Consider the following 20,428-nt stretch of genomic DNA (forward strand, 5'->3'; position numbering starts at 1 on the left):
GCATGTGCAAACACAGAAAATTCTGTGGCATGCAAATCGCCTCATAAGCAGATGAATCTCATGAAAATGAGGCAGGTAGAGTGATTCAACAAGCAAAAAGGCATCTCTTCAGACTCTGTCAGTGTCCATAGTGTCCTCGGAAATTTCCATATACAGGGGTCTAGACAGAAAAAAGGGGGTGTAAAACTGTAGAAATGTGGACCTAAATCCCCTGAAAATGTAATATCATGTACACATATGAGCAAAACTATTATTCTGCATGTCACAAAGATTAAAGGCAATAAGTTAAACTAATAATTTTTTGTAATAATTTCAGCCTATTTGCACTCTGCACTGCAGTGTGCAAACATGCTTAAAAGAAAAATAAAAAAAAAAAATTTGAAAAAAAAAGAATTTTATATTATATGACAGAAATGTATTATAAGTCCTTGTGTGGGATCCCTACAGTAGTAGGACTATGAAGTGTATAGTTTCCAGGCTGTCAGCACGGATAAGTATGCAAATGAGGTGGAGTTATTGAATAGCAGAAAGGAGTAATGGTGTCAGCATATCCCCTTCGTGTAGGGTCTTACACCATGTTGATGTTTACGCAGAATGTGGCTCACATCAGAGGGATGTGTATCCTCTTACTTCTAAGCTTTTGTAAAGCTTAGGTCCTTGTGTTTGCATGGTGGGCCACCTGGCTAAGCATGTTCTTAAAACCAGATGTATTAAATTAGAAATTTTGATCTTGTATAAGCTCTGCTGCATGGCGCGGTGTCATGCACTGAAATAGGGCCAGTAAATGATGTTAATTATATTGTAGGCAGGTGTAATCCATCATAGTTAGCCAATCACATATTCTGCACCTACTGCAGAGCTGTATAAAGTATGCATACACCCTACATTCTGATTTTCCCCCAGTACTCCGGACCATTGGAGTACAGACTTTGGTAATTTTAACTGAGATAATGCTAGGGGCTGCTGCAGGCCTACTACATCTGTATACTGCAGATGCTGAATTCAGTGCTCCTGGTGCTGCTGACAATTGGCTTAGACAGAGTAGGAGAAGAGTGTTCAGGCCCAGGGTAACCTTCTAGGAGCTACACGAGCTGGAGATTGTAGAGCACTACAGAGTGGACAAGGGCATACTACAAGAACTCACTGAGCTCTGCAGCCCTCAACTCAGACACAGAGCCAACAGAGGGGAACCCATCCCACTGTAAACAAAGGTATGTGTATCCCTTAGAATACTAGCTACAGGTACTTTCTAAATACCAACTGGGGACATGATGGGGGTCTCACAGGCATCTGCATTAACAGTACTCCACCAGTTCCTGGATGGCATGCTACCACATACCAATGAGCACATATCTTTTCCCCTCACTGCTGAGGTGATAGCCAGCAATATCCAACACTTCTACCATGTAGCACACTACCCTGAATTACTGGGTGCCATAGATTGCATCCATGTACACATCAAGGCACCACCCAGTGAAGAGGGTAGAATCAATGTTAACCGCAAGGGTTACCACTCCATCAACTGCCAGGTCATGTGCAATGCCCAGGGGGATCATCCTGAATGTGTGTGCTGGCAGCCCTGGCAGTTATCATGACTCCCATATCTGGCACACATCACAGCTGTAACAGATGTTAGTTAGGGGGGGACATTCCACATGACCATTTACTGGGGGATGCTTGCTATGCCCTGGAACGATAACACCCATCAGAAATTCAGACACACCCATGGAAGAATACCATAATGAGGCACACACATAAACTAGGAACATCATAAAGCATGTGTTTGGGCTTTTGAAGTCACAGTTCCAGTGCCTCAATATATCTGGTGGAGCCCTGCAGTACTCTCCAGCCACATGTGCACATATGTTCACAGTATGTGCTATGCTACACAATCTAATCCTGTGGAAACAGCTGCAGCAGGATCAGCATAGGGAAGGGATACACAGCCACCCCCACCAGTGCCTAGATCACCACAGTCACAGGAGGACTCTGAGGAGGATCCCCTGTTGATGTCCCTGTAGGCAGACGTAGGCATGTTTAGTATGCCCTGGCTTTGGCTAAGTGACAACACATAGCACACTCACTGACAACCTAGGGACTGACACCTTACTCCTACTCCCATACATATATTAACTCATTCATTCCAATGGAACACAGGAGGTTTGCATTGTAACTTCCAATGGGCGGAGCCTAAGCCTTTTGACAGAATCAAATTATGTCCTCACATTTCAAATAAATGTTGATATCTCTGGAACCATAGGGGTTATGAAAGAAATATAAAATGGCAAATGCTTCAGCACAAACTATTTTTATAGTGGTAGCATTCTTTAGGTTCTAGGTCTTAAAACAAGTTTTATAAGTCACAGAAAATACAGTCCCCGGGATTCATGAAGCTTGCTCCAGGTGCAGGCGTAGCATCGGCATTCTAACACCAAATATGGCTGCCGAGCGATTCACGTACGAGCTGCTTCCACATGCACTACCTGCGTACACTACACCTGCACAACTCCCGAGCCTTGTATGCTAATTACCCCATGTGCAGCAGTGTAGCATGCAAATGAAGGTATGCAGCAATTCAGGAAGTGGCGCAGGCATAGTGTAAGCATACAGAAATGTAAACCATAGAAAATGGTTTACATTTTTGCAAACATAAAATCGAAGCCATGACAGCCGACCAAACACATGCATTATATTGTTAATATATGCCAATGGCTAAATATATAGCCATTGGCATAAAAAATGTACAAAATATAAAATGAACATTTAATATATATATATATATATATATATATATATATATATATATATATATAGTCGCACTATTGCAACGTGGAAGTGCAGGGCAGTGGTGGGCAAAGGGGATCGCAAGGAATGTATAAAAATATAGAATAAAACCTCAATGAAACACATATCACGGTTTCCCCATAATAGTCAATGGCAGGCATGCTACACCATACTTATGGCGCAAGGGTTGCTAAAGGGCAGTAATAGTGTTATGTGCAGTAGCTAGGAATTAATAGGCAATGTCATGCAAATGAGAGGAGTAATAGTGAATCACAGATTCCCTGCTGGTGTAAGGATGCACCTCACAGCATAGCATTATAACACCGAGTTGTGCCCTTGAGATAAAGATGACATCAATAGAGGGGTGTGTCGCCATTGCTGTAAGCACATTGGAGCATTGCTAAACCGGTTTGCCCCTAGCTAGGGAAATCTGCAGGATAGGGTGTGTCAAATTGTCCATAACTATGCTTAGCTGAGAGTACACAAATTAACCGAGTATGCATGTGAACGGAGATGAAAACATGCGTAAACCCGGTAAACGGATATGTGAGGCGCACACTGCGGCTGAAACAGGAAGGATATAAGAAAGAAATAAGGAAATGCAGCAGCAGTAAAATTGGAGTAAAAATGACTAATTAACACCTAGGAGCCTACAGTGGGCCATTGACAACAGCTAACAAGGCTGCAAGTAGCTACCTGCAGAACAGGAAAGGGGAGGGGCTGTACTGCAAGGAAAACAGTAAAGTGTCAAAGCAGAGCAAAGCCGATTTGCAGTATATCCGCTACAAGGCACATTTTGCCATGACTGGGTAGGGAAAGTACAAAACAAGAAAGACGGCAGGTGGATGCATGCCTGATAATGGGAGGGGATCCAGGTCTAAAAGTGAATTAAAGGGCAACAGATTAATCAAGGCAGGCAAGTAGATCTCCACAGTAAAGACCCCACACTTGCAGTACTCATTGCAAAACCCATAATTAAGACATGCTGCAGCTGGAATAGCTCACACACCCACTGACATCAGCAGCATCCATAGCACAATACTATAAAGTGTGAAAGCACCTCACACACATTTGTGTATTCCCATACAATCTGCACCAGTGGTGTATACAGATGGGGAACTTTTATTATGAACATGTTGGGGGCTGCCATAGCTTTGATCCACCAGCATGTGTTGGAGACTGAAGGTGGTGTGGAGGATGATGCACATGACCACCTCAAGGCGGAGAGTGTTCAGACCCAGGGTAACCTACCAGGGGCTACATGATCTGGAGATAGTAGAGCATTACAGGGTGGACAGGGACATCCTACAGCAACTTGTAGAGCTGTGCCAGCCATGCCTCAGTGCCAGAACAAACAGAGGGGAACCCATCCCAGTGGATATGAAGGTATGTGTAAGCCTGAGAATACTAGCTACAGGTACCTTTCAAAGACCAACTGGGGATATCATGGGGATCTCACAGGCATCAGCATCCAGGGTACTACATCAGTTCCTGGATACCATGTTACCACATGCCAATGAGCACATATACTTCCCCCGAATGCAGGAGGTGTTGGCCAGCAATATGGGTTTCTTCCACCATCTGGCAGAATACCTGGAGGTACAGGGTGCAATAGACTGCATGCACATATACATCAAGTCACCACCCGGTGAGCAGGGTAGGCACTACATAAACCACAAGGGATACCCCTGCATCAACTGCCAGGTCATGCGCAATGCCCAGGGCATTATCATGGATGTGTGTGCTGGCAGCCCTGGAAGCTATCACAACTCCCACATCTGGCATGCCTCACAGCTGTATCGGTTATTTGCCAGGGAGGACATCCCAAATGGCCACCTGGTGGGGGATGCTGGCTATGCACTGGAACTGTGGATGATGACTCCCATCAGAAATGCGCACACACCCATGCAGGAACACTATAATGAGGCACACGCACAAACCAGAATCATCATAGAACGTGTGTTTGGGATGCTGACATCATGGTTCCATTGCTTGGACATATCTGGTGGAGCCTTGCAGTACTCTCCAGGCACATGTGCCCACATCTTCATAGTGTGTGCCTTGCTACACAATATGGTACTGCGGAAACAGCTGCAGCAGGGACAGAATGGTGAAGGCCCTCACAGCCCACCACCATTGCCAAGGGCCCCACAGGCACAGTGGTACTCAAACCATGAACACCCTGAGCCAGCCCCAGTAGGCAGACGGAAGCGTGCCCAGTATGCCCATGCCTTGGCAAAGAGTGAATGTATAGCACACACTGACAGTGTAGGCACCTAGGGACTGACACCTTTCTCCGTCTGAACACACAGTAAAAATGGATGGCACACACAAGACTACCTGTAAATTGTCGTGTAAAGGCAGTCTACTGTGTGCATCCAACATAGGCAGCCCTCAACTATTTCACACACAACTGCCATTGGCACAAGGCAAGTCAACACCTGAACAGTAAATTAAACTATCAGCATATGCAGATACTATATGTATAGATTCATAGGTAGGTACATGGCCAACTGCCAGAGGCCATTCATAAGCCCAGCCAAAATGTGTCAGCTTTTGCCACCCCATTGATTCATTAACTGCCCCTCTGTGGAGCAGAGCCAATGGTGGAATCCCTGGGGTGCATCTACTGTTCCCCATCCACTCTTCAAGGTTTCTCTTGCAGAGTGTTAGTGAGGGGCACTGTATAATGTAGTTAGGGATATTGTTCCAAAGTATGGGGAGTGTCTGTGACAGGAAGCTGTCTCTCCAGTATCTTCCAGTTATTGTTGTGGCAAGGGTCAGTTCACTACAGTGTGTGGCTCGCTGTGACATGGATTCCCATAGGTGGAGCATATCCATCAAGCCTGAGTTCGACATGGCTGTGTTGGCCAGTGGAGATCATCTCTGGGTAAACGAGATGCCACTGAGTAAAGCAGGAAAGCAGGAGTTTATTCAGTCTGGCTGCATAGGCCATATGTTGGAAGCCAGTATTCCCCTTGGCGAGGTACATTCGTGGACCTCCCAGCTGTTGGAAGTGTCTTCTGAGGTACATCCCACATGGGTTATTATACCCTATGAGGAGACTGATGAGTAAAGGGGCACTATAACCTCAGTATGTCTAGATGGGAATCCTTTAGTAATCAGATGGCCTACATAGAAGGATGTCCTAACTACTGTGGAGATATGATTCTCAAAGGGGAGATCACTATCTACCTTAGTCCCCAGATACCCCATTACCTCATCCATGTTAAAGTGGTTGCCACTTATGTGTTAATATGTGGGTGTCAATTCCACAATAGAATGACCATGCAGTTAGTTGCACTTGGCTGGGGGCCGTGACATTGACACCCTGTGGCGTTCTCTGTGAGGCCCCTTGAGGGATGTCTATGTCAGCTGGACTATCAATCATCACTCCCAGTTTGCAGTCATTGATAAACATGGTCTGCTGTAGTCCACCTGTGTTTGCCTGTACCTCTGAGATGTAGATGCCAAACAGTAGGGCTCCCTGGACTGAGTCTTGTGGGACACCAGTCGTGACTGGTCAAGAGTTGGACCTGGAGACTGCTATTCGTACCATGTGGGTTCTGTGTGTAAGCCCGTTGGCAACCCAACCTGTGATGTATGGGTGTATGTACAGGCTGGTGTGTTTATCAATAATACCTGAGTGGGGCATGGTGTCAAAAGCCTTGGCGAGGTCCAGGTAGTATGTGTGAACCACCTCCCTCATCATCTAATGTCTTGGTGACTGTATGTAAGACATCAAACAGGTTCAGTAGGCATGAACTGCACTCAACCAAGCTGACCTGGGTTAGGTCACATGTTCGGAGGGTACCAATGTCTTTGTTAATGAGTGCCATGAAGATGCGAACCATACCATTGTAGACCAGGCTAGTCGGGCTTATGGGGTGGTAGTGCTGTGATTCCACCTTGATGGAGTGGAATAACTGTTGCCACGCACCATTGTATGGGCATGTAGCCTGCGGAGAGGCTGAGGTAGGAAAGCTTAATTAGGTGGGGGGCAGGTTGTCTTGTACAGTTTGCAAGATGCAGTCTGGGACAACATCTGCCTCCATTGATGCTGTGTTCTACTGTTAGAGAGGGCCATTTCCACCTGTGTGTCTCTGATGTGTGGGATACTGTACCTTTCGGGTAGTGTTGTGGGCTCTTTAGGGGGTGAAGTATGCACTGAATGTATCTGCAAGGATGTTGGCGATATCAGTAAGGTCAGCGTATTTTGTACTATATTTCACCGGCACAGTGCAAATCTCTGTGTCACCACATAGATCCTTAACATAGCCAAAGAAGGCTTTGTGGTTATCTTATGAATCCTTGCGTATTCTCCTGCTGATGTTATCCTTGGATGATGTCATGAGGGACCTACGTATCATACTAATAGTGGTTATGGATGTCTGCCCTTCATGGGATTTGCTGTTTGTCTGGAACATTGTCCTACTTCTGCAGTATAGCCTCTTTATTGCAGAGGTCCACCAGACCGGTGTCCTTGTCTAGGAGGAGTGAGTCTTGATTTACCAGTGATGGCACGATCCATACATCCATGTAGGTGCTTATAGACTTTATTTGTAAATCTGTCTGTATCTTGAGCAGTGTTTCCCCTTAGTGTGGGGGCTGTGAACCCCCCCCCATCCCTGTCACTAGTAGGGTAAATTTAGCTGTAGGAAAGGTATACACTGTGATATCCATGGGTGGGGGAGATGCTTGGGTGTGGAAACAGTGAATAGTTCATGGTCAGATCTAACCAGTGACTGGTTAACCTCCACTGTGGTGCACCTGTTGCCCATGTTGGTGATGACCACTTCTAGCAGTTTCCACCCCACGTTAGGGAGGTTACCACCTGATACAGGGCATATGAGGTGATAAATTCCAGGAAGCGTTGGGCCTGGAAGTGAGTACTGAAGTAAGTTTCCCAGTTAATGGTATGGTAGTTGACATCGACCAATGCCAGGGTGTGCATTAGGACTGTCATGTTCTCCACTGTCTCCAGGTAGGTGGAGTGGTGGTCCTGGGTCATGGAGGGTAATTCATAGCAGGCCACAGTTTACATTGCAGTTGTGGCTGATGTTAGCTGCACATGGATGATCTCAGAGGTATCATGCTGCCCCACTAAACCTGGAGGTGTAGGTATCCCTAATGAATATGGATACAGCCCCTCCATGTCTGTCAGTCCATGTTCTGTGGCTGAAATGTGTGGAATGGGTTGTAGTCTGGTAGTGCTGGTGTGCTCTCAGGAGCCTTAAGACAGATCTCAGTTACTGCACAGATGTTGATGTTGTCCATCCTGAGGAGTGCTGTGAGTGCAAGCATGTTGTGATCATAACCCCTGGTGTTGAGTAGCATAACCCTCATTGAATCTGCTATTGTCCTGTTTACGGAGCTGGTATTCACCTTCAAGACTCTCCTAAATAAGTCACCATGGGGGCACCAATAGCCTTGGCCAATATTCCAAAGCCTAAGGCTGACACGTAGGCCGGTATGGTATCGTTGCATGCATGTTCCCCATCTGTGCTTGTTTTTCATCTCTCCTGTAGGTAACCTACTGGTAAAAAATAGAAAGCCTTAAACTTATACAAGTCTTCTAGCTTCCAAGATAGGCTTTTGGAGTGACTAAGTATCAGTGTTCTGTATGTTCTTGCTGTACTTAACTGTTTTCTGACTACATGGTGATTTCTCACTGTATATTGTGATCTTAAGGTCTATTTATTCACATATTATGGCTGTGATGGCCTGCACTTTAGAGGTTCACTGATAGCCTACTACTAATCTGCCCAAGGGCAATTAGAAGCACGGCTACAGTGTGTTGGCTTTCCCTGCACCATTGATGAAGTAGCTGAGCCTCTGTCAAGCATAGCCAATGAAGCAATTCCAGGCAGAGTTGCTGGAAGCTGTTGAGGACTGGGGTTGTGGAGGGTGATAGGGGCAATTAGTGATCTAAAGAGGGCATGTTAATGTGACAATTAAACACCATTCAATTCCTCCAACAGGTCTCGCAGCTATCAAACTGGACAGGCTCCCCCACCCCCTGGCTGTATGGTTCTGGGACACATGATCCTAGGGTGTATATTCTGTTACCCATTCACACAGCAAGGTTTCCCTTGAAGTGTGTCAGTGAGGGGCTAGGCCTAATGTAGTTAGGAATGTAATGTATTGTCTCGCAGTACATTTGTTATATGTTGTTATTTCAAGAGTAAGTGAAGCTCAGTGAGTTTGGTGGCCTCCACCCTTTGTTTAGCCTAGTTTCCACATAGAAATCTTCTAAATAGGAAATAGGCGGAAGCAACAGTGTAATGGTTACAGCATCTGCATAGTATCTGTGCATTCGTGGTTCCAATCACAATAAAGGCAGGGATGTTTTTCATGTTCAAAAGTATACCTTAACCACAGTTTGCATATATAGGTAGTAATCGTCTGTATAATAATCATTCGAAACACCCATATGAACCCATGTGCACTGGAGAGTACAGTCAGCAGAGAATCTAATGTTATGTCAGCACATAGTGAGATGTTACTTCACTGACATGTATATATCCTGAGTAGTTAGCGGATGTGGACGTGTTTGCAAGCACAGGTTATACGTTACAAAGTTTGTTTAACTGTGTTTAACCGCTGCTATAATGTCACACAAACACTTTTAAACATGCTTACAACTGCTTAAATGAGCCTTATTCTGGAGTAAAAAACATTTGTAAAGCATCGCAAGTGTTGAACCCTGGACCATGCACACTATAATTATGGGACTTACCCCTAAGCCATTTGAGGTGTATACATGTTTCACGGTCTTGTGACTACACCTTATACCATATGCAATGATCACAAATGGGAGAGTCACTTTGTGTACATACGTACAGTACATTGTAATGTACTGTAGTTTGTGAATTAATACAATATATATATATATATATATATATATATATACATACATGTCAGTGATGTCTGCACATATATATATATATATATATATATATATTATACTGTTACATCAATAGCCATATATATAAACACACTTTGTGACACAGAAGCACTCCAAAGGAATTGGAGTGTATACAAAATACATGCAGCTCTGGTATTATAACAATTAATATTAACCTAATTCACCATAGAAGGAGTGGTTGTTGTGTATGTGAAGATTGGGGTGGAGGAGGAATGATGGGTAATGCAATCATGCATCAAGGAGGGCCTGGATCAGATGTCCAATAAGTGAACTGGAGGGGTATACATGGAGTATGGAGACAATATAAAAAGGACACAAAGCAAGAACCTTTCTCATTCATAATACACCCTATCATGTCACATTGCAACACCTAATTTCACAAACATATGAACATTAACATGTATCAGACATATGTACAACAACTGACTGTCACATTTGTTTTCAGTAGTGAGGAATGTCTGTAGTACAATGTATATTCTAAACACCATAACATTTGTACATATCTCAGATGCCTTAGTGGTAAAGTCCGTGACTGTGGTGTTCATGGTCCCGGTTTCAAGACCTGCAAGGGCTGTTAGGTTATTTTGAGGGCCAGAATAAGGGCTGTTGGATGCAGGTGGATTAAAGAACTTTAGCAATCGTAAGTGGGTTTCCATGGGTTTGCGCGATGGTAAGCAGCGCTGAAACACGGTAAATGGAGAAGCGCTTCACAGGTTTAATCTTTGCTTAACTCCACGCAGACCATGGACAAACCTGCTTACAATCACGTAAATGTGTGTTTTTCACACTTTCCCTACCAGTGCCTACTCTGAGAGGTAAAATAATAAAATCTTCGAGGAGCAGAACCCGCAGCCATGTACTCTATCCTCAGAGTAACCTAACACTAAGCTACCTGGGATGTACCTATCCCAGTTGTGTATGCAGACAGGTTAAAATACAAAAGGGAGGAATGTGTTGAAATAGGACAGCCCGCCATGTACCCAATTAAAGGTGTATGCTCATATAAATATATATATATATATATATATATATATATATATATATATATATATATATATATATAGAGAGAGAGAGAGAGATACATAGAGACATGTCCATATATACAGGTCTACATATATATGTAGATAGGTTAAAAACATCTACACATCTATGGAGGTACAGATAAACATATGCAATAATATATATCTATATACATACACACACACACACATATATATATATATATATATATATATGCACATACATACATGTCTGTAGACAGCATCCGAGGTGTTCATATCTGAGTATAACATGGACCATAGCAATCACACATTTTGCCCCCCCCCCCCCCAGACAATATGAACATAACATATGAAGAGTATATGCCAATACACTATTACAAATATGTTCTATGGACACAGTCACCAACACAACTGCAATGACTACAAATATCCATAACAGAATACACAGACAGCTTTCATTTTGCAAAACTTTATTACATTCCGATGTATTGTCAAAAGGATTCAAGGACTAAAAGTACCTGCATGCTTTACTGGATGCATTTAATAGTGCCTTAATGAATCAGCCTGCAATTAGCATAGTATTAGACCACTAAGGGATAGGTGTTCACATAGGTAAAGAACAACAACACACATATCGATATTGTATAAAAGGGGTTCCTACACACCTGCATGTGATATGTACACCCATCAACATCTACCCCACAACCAAAATAATTACATCAGTACATACTGTCATACCATAACCAATTATTCAACTACTGTACAACATCTGCTGAAACCTTAACATACCTGGACACAGACACACTAACATGGCCCTATGTGAAATAGCTGCCGTTATACAATTGAACAGCTGCTGATGTAACAGGGGTTGTATGAACTAATCCCATTTCAGAGGGTTGAAAGGTTCATACACCAGGAAGTGTTACCAAGTACTGATTATCAGCACATTATGATACACAGTAACACCAAACTAAGTATGTCTGGTAAGCACACTGTAAACCCCCTAACATTATATGCATAGCTATGCAGCCTTGAGCTGTTCAAACAACCTTGCCAGACTGAAACATATGCAGAAGTATTAGGTACAGACAAACCCTGCACAAGTAACAATGTTCAGAAATGTAACAGCAGTGCTCACATTTAGACCAAATACTCTAGACATTACACACAATATATTACTGTTCAACTCCATACAGCTGTTGCAATAGATTCCAAACAACACTTCCACTCTGTCTTCCTCACAAGTAAGGCAAAGGGACAACGCCCAAGTGGAGTACTGAATTATACTCCACTGTAGCCATGGTATTGGCTAAGGCAGTAGCAGCACAGCTAATGGGCATGTAATTAGATATTTAGGAACACCAATTGGTTATCGGGATAGCACATGTTACTGATCTGTAACTATAAAAGGTTGCCTTGTCACACATTCAAACCATCTGTATCTACCTGTAGAACACTACAGAACACTGAAAGATGAACTGAAAATGAGTATTATACTAGTCAATAACACCTCCGATTACTAAGAAGATATGTATAACATGTAGTATGTCTGTGTATGTAGTACTTGTACTGCAAGAATTACAGTGTAATCAATGCATATAGTGGAAAGAGCTATGTTGTAGCGATGTATTGTTGAGCAGTAGTAATGCTTATAGTATTCTATTTGTGTACTGCTGTAGGTCACATGGCAAACTCTGCATACACCACAAGGGATGATATGGACTTGGAACCCACCAATTCACTTCCAGCCACTGTCAGTGTCAGGATTGGTCCAACAAGTATGTGCTATAACAGGGGATAGTATATGTCAAAATATTGTAACAATCGACATATGTATGGGTGTATAAGTAAGATGAATATATTAAACCAAGAAAAATACGCCAAACCGGTGTCTGCCAACCACCACAAATCACCAACCAACCAAAAACTGGAACTGGAAGTGAAGCAAAAGAACCTCTTCCAAAATTGGTTTTAAACGTTTTAATCCATAGTAAAACACAGTAAGCCACGCAAAAAAATACACAATGAACGCCTTCTCACTCAGCGTTTTCGTCACTACTGGACTTCATCAGATGCTTCAGCCATGTTTGTTGTGAGTCTCAGTACGCTACCACGCAACTACGAGAACCAATCACAACGTGACGTTGTGATTGGTTCTCGCTGGTTAAATGCACTGAGACTCACAACAAACATGGCTGAAGCATCTGATGAAGTCCAGTAGTGACGAAAACGCTGAGTGAGAAGGCGTTCATTGTGTATTTTTTTACGTGGCTTACTGTGTTTTACTGTGGATTAAAACGTTTAAAACCAATTTTGGAAGAGGTTCTTTTGCTTCACTTCCAGTTCCAGTTTTTGGTTGGTTTATGAATATATTAAAGGTGGGCTTACCATGCAAATATGATGTGCATTGTGGGATATTGTGCCAATAACTGTGTAATGTACAGTATTTTAGGCAGATCTGTATTCTGTTCTACATAGCAGTTCTGTTATGTTATGCAAACAGTAGTTATGTCTATTGGCAATTATACTACTCAGTAACAGGATACATATAGGTTCATAGGTTCATAGATTAGTACTAGGCTGACTGCCCTTGCGAGCCATTTTAAGCCTAGCCAATTATCCCTTGTGAGACAGAAACCCTGCACTTTGTGTTTGTAAGGCAAACACCTTAACCATTAGGCTACCCTCCCTTTTGCAAGCAATAACAGCTGTGCATGTGTACATGTTATGCAAATGTGTAGTGACCCTTCTTACAGGGCTGGACCTCTCTAATATCGTTTGCAAGCAATAACAGCTTAATATCATTTGTGTTCATCTGAAGTTTAGCAGCATGATAGCAAAGATAATTGGAAGAGCCAGGTAACTATACATGCACATAACACATGCAATATCCACCTCTCTAGTATCATTTGCAAGCAATAACAGCTGTGCATGTGTACATGTTATGCAAATGTGTAGTGACCCTTGTTACAGGACTGGACCTCTCTAGTATCATTTGCAAGCAATAACAGCTGTACATGTGTACATGTTATGCAAATGTGTAGTGATCCTTGTTACAGGGATGGTCCTCTCTAGTATCGTTTGCAAGCAATAAGAGCTGTGCATGTGTTCATGTTATGCAAATGTGTAGTGACCCTTGTTACAGGGCTGGTTCTCTCTAGTATCATTTGCAAGCAATAACAGCTGTACATGTGTACATGTTATGCAAATGTGTAGTGACCCTTGTTACAGGGATGGACCTCTCTAGTATTGTTTGCAAGCAATAGCAGCTGTGCATGTGTACATGTCATGCAAATGTGTAGTGACCCTTGTTACAGGGCTGGACCTCTCTAGTATCATTTGCAAGCAATAAGAGCTGTGCATGTGTACATGTTATGCAAATGTGTAGTGACCCTTGTTACAGGGTTGGTCCTCTCTAGTATCTTTTCCAAGCAATAACAGCTGTGCATGTGTACATGTTATGCAAATGTGTAGTGACCCTTGTTACAGGGCTGGTCCTCTCTAGTATCGTTTGAAAGCAATAACAGCTGTACATGTGTACATGTTATGCAAATGTGTAGTGACCCTTGTTACAAGGCTGGACCTCTCTAGTATCGTTTGCAAGCAATAACAGCTGTGCATGTGTACATGTTATGCAAATGTGTAGTGACCCTTGTTATAGGGCTGGTCCTCTCTAGTATCATTTGCAAGCAATAACAGCTGTGCATGTGTACATGTTATGCAAATGTGTAATGGCTGGACCTCCCTAGTATTGTTTGCAAGCAATAAGAGCTGTGCATGTGTACGTGTTATGCAAATGTGTAGTGACCCTTGTTACAGGGTTGGTCCTCTGTAGTACCATTTGCAAGCAATAACAGCTGTGCATGTGTACATGTTATGCAAATGTGTAGTGACCCTTGTTACAGGGCTGGTCCTCTCTAGTATCATTTGCAATTAATAATAGCTGTGCATGTTTACATGTTGTGCAAATGTGTAGTAACCCTTGTTACAGGGCTGGGCCAAATGGCTATGTGCACACCTACATAGAATGGATATTGAGAGTAGAGACAAACTGGTTGAACTAACAGGTTTGTGTAGCCCAACCTCTCATTGGCAACCTAACAGCTGCTTGCACATACTGTATGTAAGCTAGTGCACAGCACTGGTAATGAAACAGGTTGCATATCATCTTTAACTCCAGTGTAACATCTGCAGTAGGAGTGTAAGATGTAGGAGACAGCTGCCCATGTGTAATAGCCACTTCATAGGTGATGGCTCACACTATCTGATTATATCCTGATCATGTTGATAGTGGCATCAGAGTCTATTGATACATGACTCTGTTTGGAGAGTGGGTGTCTGTGCCCAACAGAGCTCATGGTCCTGGTGGATATGTAAGTATATACCCAGAGAAGGAAACAGACCTGTAGACACTTGCATCATCTGTAATCAACTAACAGGATGTGATGTGCTCCTCAGAGGAGGATTGCTGCTAAAGGTAGCTACAATGTTTCCGTAATAGTCAGAGTTGTCATGTCCATAACACAAATATTTACATGTGAGCATCACTGTCTAAAATATCTTCATAAGCAATATGTAAACTAAATACAGTACTTGGTACTTGTAGTACTGAATGCTCATACAGGCATGTCCACTAGTCAGCTACTGGTGTTTACTAATGTCAGCTTTGTGTATGTGGCCATCTTGGGGGAATGTAATCTCTATGCCATGTACACTGCCAAACCCACCTAACATCATGCCCCACACATTGTTTGGGATGCAGCTACAGGGGTAAGCTGGAAGGCAGCCCAGTCTACAGCCATGACTTGACTGGACAGTCATGAGGTGTAGGTTAACACATGCAGCTCATCAATACAACCAGCACATACCCTTACCAGAACACAGTAAGGACACCCACACACACTACCAGAAATCACATACATTCACAGACACTTCTAAGTATCTGGCCAAACAAGTGACCCCCAAGCAGGAAGAGACAGACACTGAAACACACAAACTGTATGACATAGTTTGCATAATTGTGTCACACCTCAGAACATGTGAGTGGAAACATGCCCAACAGTACTCATTTGTAAATACAACTCTAGCACTATGTTACACACCAACCTATAAGAGGGCATACATACTGTCAGCTGCCTGTCTGCCATGATTAGCCACATACCCATACACTCAGACCACCTTTTGAACTATACACATGGCTCTGGCATATTCCATGTTGTTGTGCAGGACATGTGATGCAGTAGCCTGGACTGCATGGAAACACATGTAGGAACTGTCAGGTCTTGTAGCCCATACAGGTATGTCCCAAGGCCTGGGTAGCATTCTGCCATTGGCCGGAATGATACTGCAGTACAGGGACAAAAGGATTGTATTCCACAATTGTCAAGTGTAGTGGTGCAAGTCAAAGGGTATCCAGTATCTGTCTGCCTGGGATAACATGGTTGACAGACCATGATGCTTTGCCAGATAGGGCCTGCACCTGTCACCCCTGGGAATCTGGATACTGCCTAGGGCTCATGCTTCCCCTATAGTGCCTTCATCATGCACAGTTCAAGTGAAGGTCCACTGCTGTTACAGGGACAGCCAAGCAATAAACTGCAGGTCTCGCTACACAATGGTACATGTCAGAAACATTATACAGACACACATATGTCAATCCCTAACATGGAAAACATATCTGTGCAGTGGCTGAGACATGTTTCAACACTCCAGAGAGCAGACCTGCATGACCATGTTATAACACATACCTCACCTCTTGCCCATTATCCTTTACTGGAACACATGGTCAGCAGGTGTGTCCATATTCCTGAAGGATATGTACACCCCACACACTAGTTGCACTTGCATAACTTCAGATGCATTATGCTGAGCAACTACCTTTGTGCCAAAGCAGATTTCAAATTGCACCTTGCGACAGATCACCCACCAGTACACCCCCACGCTAGTTGCACTTGCATAACTTCAGATGCATTATGCTGAACAACTACCTTTGTGCCAAAGTGGAATTCAAATTGCACAGTGAGATAGATCACCCACCAGGCCATGAATTTCCCAACTGTTATAATGTGCCGTAATGGGGAAGATTAGGTCTGAAACAGAACCATAATAATGGCTACTCTCAACTAATCCATTATGAACTGGGAAGACTCCTCATGTACCAACACCTGCGCTCAATGCATGTTGGATTCCATTGACCCCACTGACCTGGATCACAGTAGTCACACAAACAGGGCTAATAGTATGCTACACATAGTTAGTCTCCCATGCCAATGTTATGTTTCCTAAGAGCAGAGTGGTGACTGTCATGGCACCCATGCAGATGGACAATGCATATGCAAATGCTGAATCAGCTTTAACAATTGGCTCGAGTACTGGTGTCATTCTAAGGGGATCCAATGTCTGTCTGCCTGGGATGATATGTTGGACAAGCCACGCTGCTTCGCAAGGGATGGCTTACACCTGTCACCACTGGGCTTCCGGATATTGGCTAAGGCTCTTGCCACCCCCATAGTGCCTTTTTTAGGCAAGGCTCAAAAGACAAACCCACCTCCTTAGAAAACAAAAATGGAAAAAAACTAAGGGTAATGCTGCTCAACGCCAGAAGTCTAAATCTCAAGATGCAGGCACTTGATGCACTCCTCAGCATGGAGAACATCGACGTCTGCGCAGTAACTGAAACCTGGTTCAAGGCTCCTGAGAGCACCCCAGCATTACCAGGCTATACCTTGTATCATGCTTTTCGGCCCCAAAACCCGGGCCGAACCACAAAGGGAGGGGGAGTGACCATATTCATAAAGGACACCCACGCCTCCAGGTTAGTAGCAACACATGAAACAACAGAGACCATACAGGTGCAACTAACCATAGGAAAAACTGCTATACAACTGGTAGCATGTTACAGACCACCCTCCCAACCTCAAGAACCCCACTCAGCCTTCCTGAAGACATTGGAGGATATGAATGTATCACAAAATACCATCATACTGGGAGACTTCAACTACCCAAACATAGATTGGGTACATTATTCTAGCCCTAATACCCTAGCCCAAAGGTTCCTGGAATTCATAAATTCAAATGCACTGGAACAACTAGTCACCTCTCCCACTAGGGAGATAATATACTAGACCTGATCATCACAAACATGGGGACAAAATGCTCCACACCGGAAGTATACCCCTCACTAGTGAGATCTGACCACAAACTAATCACCCTGGATATACATATCCCACCTCCACCCCAGCACAAAAGACCACAGTGAAAAACTTCTCAAAAGCAGACTTCACTCTTCTTAAGAAGGAGATGGTATCCTTTAAGCCCACTGTGCCAGTGGATACCACATCCCGCAATGCCGAATCCTTCACAAATGCTTTCTATGGACATATCCAAGAATGCATGGATCATGCAATCCCAAACAAATCCAAGTCCCTCTCCACCAAATGTAAGCATCCTGTCTGGTGGACCTCAGCCATAAACAAATTGTATAACAAAAGAAGAAAGCTACTGCACGTCAGAGCGAAATCCCATGAAGGGAAGACATCTCTGATCAACATTAGCAGAAAACTACGTTCTCTCATAAAAACATCCAAGGCAAACTTTGAGAGAAAAATCGCTAAGGACACTAAATATAACCACAAAGCCTTCTTCAGCTATGTTAGAAACCTGGGCAGAAACCCTCAGATATGCTCAGAGTTGGTTCACAACAACAAAAAATGCACTGAACCCACAGATATTGCTAACATTCTGGCTGACAGGTTCAGTGCAAATTTCTCACCTCCTTCACCCCCAAAAGAAGAAATACTTATCCCAGCTGAATGTAATCTCCCTGTCATCTCAGATGTCCAAGTGAGAACTGCCCTAAACAAAGCAAAAAACACAGCATCAATGGGACCTGACAGTATCCCGGGGTGCGTGTTACGTGAACTCCAAGAGGAGCTAAACCCACACATAAAAATGCTATTTAACCTTAGCCTTACTTCGGGATATGTACCTGTACACTGGAGTACAGCAACAGTGGTCCCACTCCACAAGGGGGGTGCCTCTACAGACCCTGGAAACTACCGCCCCATAAGCTTAACTAGCCTGGTCTGCAAAGCTATGGAAAGAATCATTATGGAACTCATAAACAGAGACATAGGGGACCTACAGACTTGACCCCACCCAGTTCGGCTTTGTGAAGGGCAGATCCTGCCTTTTAAATTTGGTTGGCTTTTTCGAAACAGTCACTAGAGCCATTGATGAGGGCAAAGCAGTCCATACAGCATACCTGGACTTGGCTAAAGCCTTCGATACAATACCCCACTCAGGCATCATAGATAAGCTAAACAGCTTAAAAGTAAACCCCTATGTCACTAGATGGATTGCAAACTGGCTAAAGGACAGAACCCATAAAGTTAAAATCGCTGGAGCAATGTCAGACTCAAAGCCAGTCACAAGTGGTGTCCCACAGGGATCTGTCCTGGGACCCCTCTTGTTCGGCATTTATTTCTCAGATGTTAAAGCAAACATGGGAGGGCTGTGGCTGACAAAGTTCGCAGATGACTGTAAACTAGGAGCCATAGTCGATACACCAGCAGACACACACATGCTACAAAAAGGCCTCACTGAAACGGACAACTGGTGCCGTAGTCACGGCCTTAAACTAAATGCCAAAAAATGTATAGTCATCCCTTTTGGAAAAAACAAAGTATCCACAAATTATCACATAGACAGCAACCCACTGAGTACGGAAAAAGTAATCAGAAACCTAGGGACCCAAGTAGACAGCGACCTCTCATTTGACACCCACGTTGCCAAAGTGGTTAGAAAAACATTCTACCTTGCACACCTCATCATGAAGAGATTCACATCCAGATCCAAGGACGTCATTGTACCCCTATATTCCTCCCTCATCAGACCCATGATTGAGTACAATGCCCCATTTTTTATGTACCTCACCCGGCACTTACAACAGCTGGAGAGACCACAGAAGTACCTCACCAAAAGGATCAAGGGTCTCCAACATATGTCTTATTCCGCCAGACTAAAGAAACTTCAGCTCTATTCAGTGGCATACCGCCTGCTCAGGGGTGATCTCTGCCTGATGTACAAGGCCACGTCCAATCAGGATTTGATGGACATGCTCCACCTCAAAAAATCCAAATCCATCAGGACCACGAAAGCTAAAGACTTAAACCTCAGCACAAGTATGAATAGGACATGCTGGAGGGATAGATTCATAACCCAGAGGCTTCCCATGCTTTGGAATAGGAACCCAGTTTGTATTAGGCAGAGCCCCTCACTGACTCTCTTCAAGAGAAATCTTGATGAGTGGATGGGAGATCGAAGGTTTACCCCAGCGGTCACATCTGTGTTACTGCTAGACAGGGGCACAAAAAACTAATTCTATTATATAAGGGGACCTTCATTGTGTCACTACTAGACAGAGGCACAGTATTCTAGATTTATTCTGTACATTTTTGTACCATTTCATGGGGTGGCAAAAGCCACATCACTATGGCTAGGATTACAAATGCCCCAGGGCAGATAGCCTAGTACTATACTATGAAACTATGAATCCTACAGATATAAACCATAAGCAGTCACATATGTGCAGTGATTGTGCCATTGAAACTGAACCAGGATTCAACCCAACACAAACAAGAAGACAAACTGGTGGTACCATGTTTAAACTGTACCACAGAAGGTAGTAACTGTTGCAAGAGTGAACACACATGAG

Source organism: Protopterus annectens, chromosome 12.part0 (genome assembly GCF_019279795.1).
Source record: "Protopterus annectens isolate FY-2018-M chromosome 12.part0, PAN1.0, whole genome shotgun sequence".
In the NCBI taxonomy this organism is placed as follows: Eukaryota; Metazoa; Chordata; order Ceratodontiformes; family Protopteridae; genus Protopterus; species Protopterus annectens.